The 6,000-nt window shown below is 44.1% G+C and overlaps 2 pseudogenes; both read left to right on the top strand.

Annotated features, from left to right (window-relative positions):
• Window positions 1-2,440: 2,440 nt before the first annotated feature.
• On the top strand, window positions 2,441-2,617 carry LOC138377819 (small integral membrane protein 11 pseudogene; annotated as a pseudogene).
• Window positions 2,618-3,401: 784 nt separating this feature from the next.
• Window positions 3,402-3,747, top strand: LOC138378817 (ER membrane protein complex subunit 4 pseudogene; annotated as a pseudogene).
• The last annotated feature ends 2,253 nt before the right edge of the window (window positions 3,748-6,000 follow it).

Raw genomic sequence — 6,000 nt, 5'->3', positions numbered from 1 at the left:
AGGATCGCTTGAGCTCAGGAGTTTGAGGTTGCTGTGAGCTAGGCTGACGCCACGGCACTCTAGCCCGGGCAACAGAGTGAGACTGTATGAAAAAAAAAAAAAAATCTTTATCTGAATAGAAATAAAAACATAAAATGCTAAAATTTGGGAATTCAACTAAATAAATGATTAGAGAAAAATGATTAACATTAGCTGCTTATATTAGAATACAATAAAAGTCCCAAATCAATGATTTAAGATTCCACTTTAAGAAGTGAGAAAAGGAAGAACAAATGAAATTCAAAAGAAGCATAAGGGAGGAATAATAAAGAGTTGAAATCAATAAAATAGAAAACAAAAAGAGTAAATATATAAAAACAAAAGCTGCTTCTTTGAAAAGATCAATGAAATTAATAAACCCCTAGCCAGACCGAGCAGAAAAAAAAAAACAGAGAGAAGATACGGAGAATGACAGAGGGGACGTCACTACAGATCCTACAAACATTAAAAAGATAATAAGAGAGATACTGTGCCAATCACCAGAGATAAAGAGGGACATTTCATAAAGAAAAAGAGACAAGAAAACATAACCATTTCAAATATGGAAGCACCTAATAATGTCTCTCAAATACAAGAAGTAATTGGTAGCATTAAAGGTTTCTAGAAATAGACAAATCTCCAAACATACTTGCAGATTTTATATTTATGTCAATACATTCAACAACTTAGATAAAATGAACAAATTCCTTGAAAGATACACAAACTCGTCCAGAAAATAGAAAAGGAAGAAACACTTCCCAACTCCTTTTCATACTCATCCCCAAACCAAAGACATTACATGAAGAGAAAACTATAGACTGGTATCCTTCATACGTACAGATGTAAAAATACTAAACAAAATTTTAGCAAATCAAGTCTAGCAATATATAAAAAGATAATACACCACGACCAAGTAGAGTTCCTCCCAGGAAATCAACATTGCTTTGACATTTGAAAATCAGTCAATGTAATTAACTACATTAACAGAAGAACAACAAGAAAAAAAAAACCCACACAATCATCTAAATAGATGCAAAAAAGACATTTGACAAAATTCAACACCCACCTGTGATAAAAGCTTTTAGTAAACTAGGAATACAGGGAAACATTCTCAGCCTGCTAACGGGCATCTGTGAAAAAACCAGTTAACATCATATTTAATGGTGACACACCGATTGCTTTTTCCTTATGATCAGGAACAAGACAAGGATGTCCACTCTCACCACTTCTATTCGTTGTTGTACTGGAGGTCCTAGCTAGTGCAGTAAGGTAAGGAAAAGGAATAAAAGGCATAAAGATTAGAAAGGAAAAAGTAAAGTGTCTTTTTTCACAGATGACATGATTGTCGATGTAAAAATAAAAATTCTAAGAAATCTGCAAAAAAAGGTAGAATTAATAAGTGAATTTAGCAAGATTGTAGGATAAATAGTCAATATGCAAAAAATCCATAGTATTTCTACATACTAGCAATGGACAATCAAAAACTGACATTTAAAAGTAGCATTTACCAGCCAGGTGTGGTGGCTCACACCTGTAATCCCAGCACTCTGGGAGGCCGAGGCAGGAGGATCGCTTGAGCTCAGGAGTTCGAGACCAGCCTGAGCAAGAGTGAGACCCCATCTCTACCAAAAATAAAAAAATTAGCAGGGCATGGTGGTGCGTGCCAGTAGTCCCAGATACTCGGGAGGCTGAGGCAGGAGGATTGCTTGATCCAGGAGTTTGAGGTTGCTGTGAGCTAGGCTGATGCCACGGCACTCTAGCGTGGGTGACAGAGTGAGACCCTGTCCCAAAATTTTTTTTTTTTTTTTTTTTTGAGACAGAGTGTCGCTTTATTGCCCTGGCTAGAGTGAGTGCCGTGATGTCAGCCCAGCTCACAGCAACCTCAAACTCCTGGGCTTAAGCGATCCTCCTGCCTCAGCCTCCCGAGTAGCTGGGACTACAGGCATGCGCCACCATGCCCGGCTAATTTTTTTCTATATATATTTTAGTTGGCCAGATAATTTCTTTCTATTTTTAGTAGAGACGGGGTCTCGCTCTTGCTCAGGCTGGTCTCGAACTCCTGACCTTGAGCGATCCACCCGCCTTGGCCTCCCAGAGTGCTAGGATTACAGGCATGAGCCACCGCGCCCGGCCAAAAAAATTTTTTTAATTAAAAATAAAAAAATAAAAGTACCATTTACAATGGCATCAAAACTATGAACTACTGGCAGGAGTGGTGGCTTGTGTCCCGGCTGGGTGCAGGGAGCACCACTGTGGGAATGAGGCCCCAGAGGGAGCTCAGTTACCAGAGCGTGTAGATTCTTCACCCAGAGCTCAAATCTTCTGGCTCTTGGCATCAGACCTTCCAGCTCCCTTTCCGCATGTATTTGCCTTGGGGCGGGGGAGGGCACATCGATCAGGAGTGAATTCACGTTGGTCTACCATGAAATGGAAGGTTCTTGAACATGTGCCCCTGATGCTGTATATCTTGGCAGCTAAAACCTTAAGTCTCTGCCTGGCATTTGCTGGAGTGAAAATATACCAGAGGAAAAGGTTGGAAGGAAAACAGCAAAAACTGGAGGCTGAAAGCAAGAAGCAGTCAGAGAAGAAAGATAACTGAAGGGAAATCTAAGATTTTGCAATGTGAATGTCAGCTTGAGTGGACTCCAGCTGAGAAGAAAGAGGAGACAGACTTAATTGTCGAATGACGTATGGAGGATCCATGCCCAGCCTATACCTTTAACTTAAAACAATGTGCATTTTTATATGCTTATGAAAGAACCAGTATTTTGTTTACCAAAATAAAATACCTTTGTAAAACAATATGAACTACTTAGGGATAATTCAACGTGTGCAAAACCTATACACAGAAAGCTAAAAATGTCCCTAAGAGAAATTACGGAAACGTAAATAACGGGAGAGAAAGAGCATATTCACAGGCTGAAAGACTCATTGTCGTTAAGATGTCGGTTCTCCCAGGACGGATCTGCAGAGCCAAAGCGATCACAGCAAAGTCCCAACAGCCTTTCCCCCCGTGTAAACTGACAAGCTGATTCTAAAATTCACACGGCAATGCAAATTACCTGGACTGGTGAAAAGGATTTTGAGAAAGAAGAACAAAGTTGAAGGATGTATATGATCTGATTTCCAGACTTACTCTAATTCTACAGTAATCAGGACGGTGTAGCCAGCCAAGGCTTCACGTGGGCCATTGAGCTGAGCGGGCCTGGAGGAGGTAGCAGGGGCCGAAGTGACCAGGGCAGTGGCCAGGGAGACTCACTTTACTCAGTCAGTTACTTGGACAAGCAAGTGCCTGATACGAGCGTGTGAGAGACAGACGGTTCTGGAGAAGTCCAGGGAAGCGCTGCTGGGACGTTGCCTTGGGTCCCCTCAAACAGATTCCCATGAACCTCTTCATCATGTACACAGCAGGCAATGCCGTCTCCATCTTGCCTACTATGATGGTGGCTCTGATGGCCTGGCGACCCATTCAGGCACTTATGGCCATTTCAGCCACTTTCAAAATGTTAGAAAGTTCAAGCCAGAAGTTTCTTCAGGTTTGGCTTTGGCCAGTTACAAGTGCCAGTGCACGGGACAGTCGCCGACACGTGCGTCACATTGGTTAGCCTGCGTCGAGCCTCAGAGTTCAGCGGTGGAGGATTGCTCCGTGCCCTGAGAAAGAAGCACCTGTGTGCTTGGGTCCTGTTTATATCCTCCTTTCAGCCCAGTGGCTCCTCATCATACTCTTGAAATAATCACATGTTGAAAAAACCCCAAAAGCTCTCTTTTCTCCGTGGTGAGGAGAGAGATCATAGAAGGACGATGCGCACATTACTACAAACACAAATAAACTGTACCACAAGCCCTGACTGCAAATGACGCAGAAAACTTTATCGACGTTTCCAGTACGGAGCAAAACAACACACAAAGCCTAACTCCACGCACACGGGAGAATGGCTGCTGCTACATCAAGAGCCGTAGCATCTCCTGGCAATAAATCAAATGCTTGAGAGCAACGCTTTAAAAAAAGTTGCACATGGGAGGCCAAGGAGGGCGGATTGTGTAAGCTCAGCAGTTTGAGACCAGCCCTGAGCAAGAGCAAGACCCTGTCTCTATTAAAAATAGAAAGAAATTATCTGGACAACTAAAAATATACAGAAAAAATTAGCCGGGCATGGTGGCGCATGCCTGTAGTCCCAGCTACTCGGGAGGCTGAGGCCGGAGGATCGCTTGAGCCCAGGAGTTTGAGGTTGCTGTGAGCTAGGCTGACGCCATGGCACTCACTCTAGCCCGGGCAACAGAGCGAGACTCTGTCTAAAAAAAAAAAAAGTTGCACAGGCTTCCCTGAAGTCTACTTTCCTTAATATTTCTCTTCTATTTAATGTAAGCTGGGACCTAAAAATGCTGTCGGAGACACTTGTGGAAGATGGGTGAAACTAATGGTGGACTCAGATTATACGTGTTGATGGAAAGAAAAGTAAACCAGACAAAAAGAGCACATAAAAATTAAAATGAATCACACCTCAATGTAAGAGATACAAACATAAAGCTTCTAGAAGAAATCAAAGGAGATTGTCTTTGTGACATTGGACTGGGCAAGGACTTTTTAGATAGGACACAAAAACCGCAAACTATGAGCCGGGCGTGGTGGCAAGTGCCTGTAGTTCTAGCCACTCAGGAGGCTGGGGCAGGGGTTCAAGGCCAGCCTGGGCAACACTGTGAGACCCTGTCTGCATGAAAAACCAAAAACTCACAAACCATGAAAGGAAAAGATTGATAAATTAGGCTCCATCAAAACTAAAAATGTGTGCTTTTTAAGATAGTATAATGAAAAGGCAAGCCACATACTGGGAGAAAATATTTGCAAAACACATATGCGTTAAAGGCCTTATATTCAGAATATATGAAAAACAAAAAAAAATCTCTTACAAGAGTTTCTCTTTAAGAGAGAAAACTCTCTTAAAAATTGGCAAAAATTTGACTACATACTTCACCAAAGAAGATATACAAATGACCCATAAGCATGTGGGAAGATGCACCGCACCATCGGCCATAAGAGAAATGCAAATGAAAATCCCGGCAAAATCCCACTAAAATGGTTAAAGTTCGAGGCTAGAAATAGTTAAAGACTGATAATGTCCAGTCTCTGGGAAGACACGGTGCTGGTGGGAGCGGCACAAGGAGCCCAGGAAGCAAACTGGCAGTTCGCTGTAAGCCCCCACTGCGGGCAATGGGCAGCTATTCGGTGGCGGCTCCGTCGCGCAGCCTCCCGCTGGGAACAGCCCAGGCGCCTGTCACCTGGCAGTGGGAGAAGGAATGTGGCTCATTCACACAAGCCCACGCTGCTTAGCACTGAAAAGGAGCACGTGAGGGGAGCCACACGCAGCACGCTACACACTCGACGGTCCCGCTTACGTCAAACTCCAGAGAGGGCAGATCCACAGTGACAGATCAGTGGCTGCCAGGCTCCAGGTCAGGGAAAGATATGGACTGCAAAAGGCCAGGAGGGAACTTTCTGGAACGATGCAAGGGTTTGTTCTACGTCATGATTGCGGTGATGGTGACGTGACTGTATACATTTGTCAAATGGCATCAAACAGCACAATGAAACTTAGTATATTTTACTAGATGCTAATCTTTAAAAGTCGTTCCGGAGAAGGAGAGAAATGATTGCCTATTTGTGGCGTGGCTGCGGGTGGCAGTTACGCCGTCACAGGCATGTGAACTGACGCCGCATCGATAACGAGGAAGAACTCGTGGTTAGAACACGAGGGAGTCTGCCTGAGCCACCCGAGGGCCATGACCCAGGAGCCCCCCGAGCGACTGACATCGTCGCAGCTGGGAAGGGAAACCAAGAAGGGACTCCTCCCGCCCGCTGCCCGACCCTCAGAGGATGACATCAAGACCCTCCTGGGTCCAGCGCCTGCTGGGGACCTGGATCTCCTTCCCATCCTGTCCCTTACCTGCTGTTCAGGCGGTGTGACAGCCATTCACGGTGACACG

Source organism: Eulemur rufifrons, chromosome 30 (genome assembly GCF_041146395.1).
Source record: "Eulemur rufifrons isolate Redbay chromosome 30, OSU_ERuf_1, whole genome shotgun sequence".
Lineage (NCBI taxonomy): Eukaryota > Metazoa > Chordata > Mammalia > Primates > Lemuridae > Eulemur > Eulemur rufifrons.
Note: the sequence above shows the minus strand (reverse complement) of the source record. Positions and strands in the feature narration are given on the sequence as shown.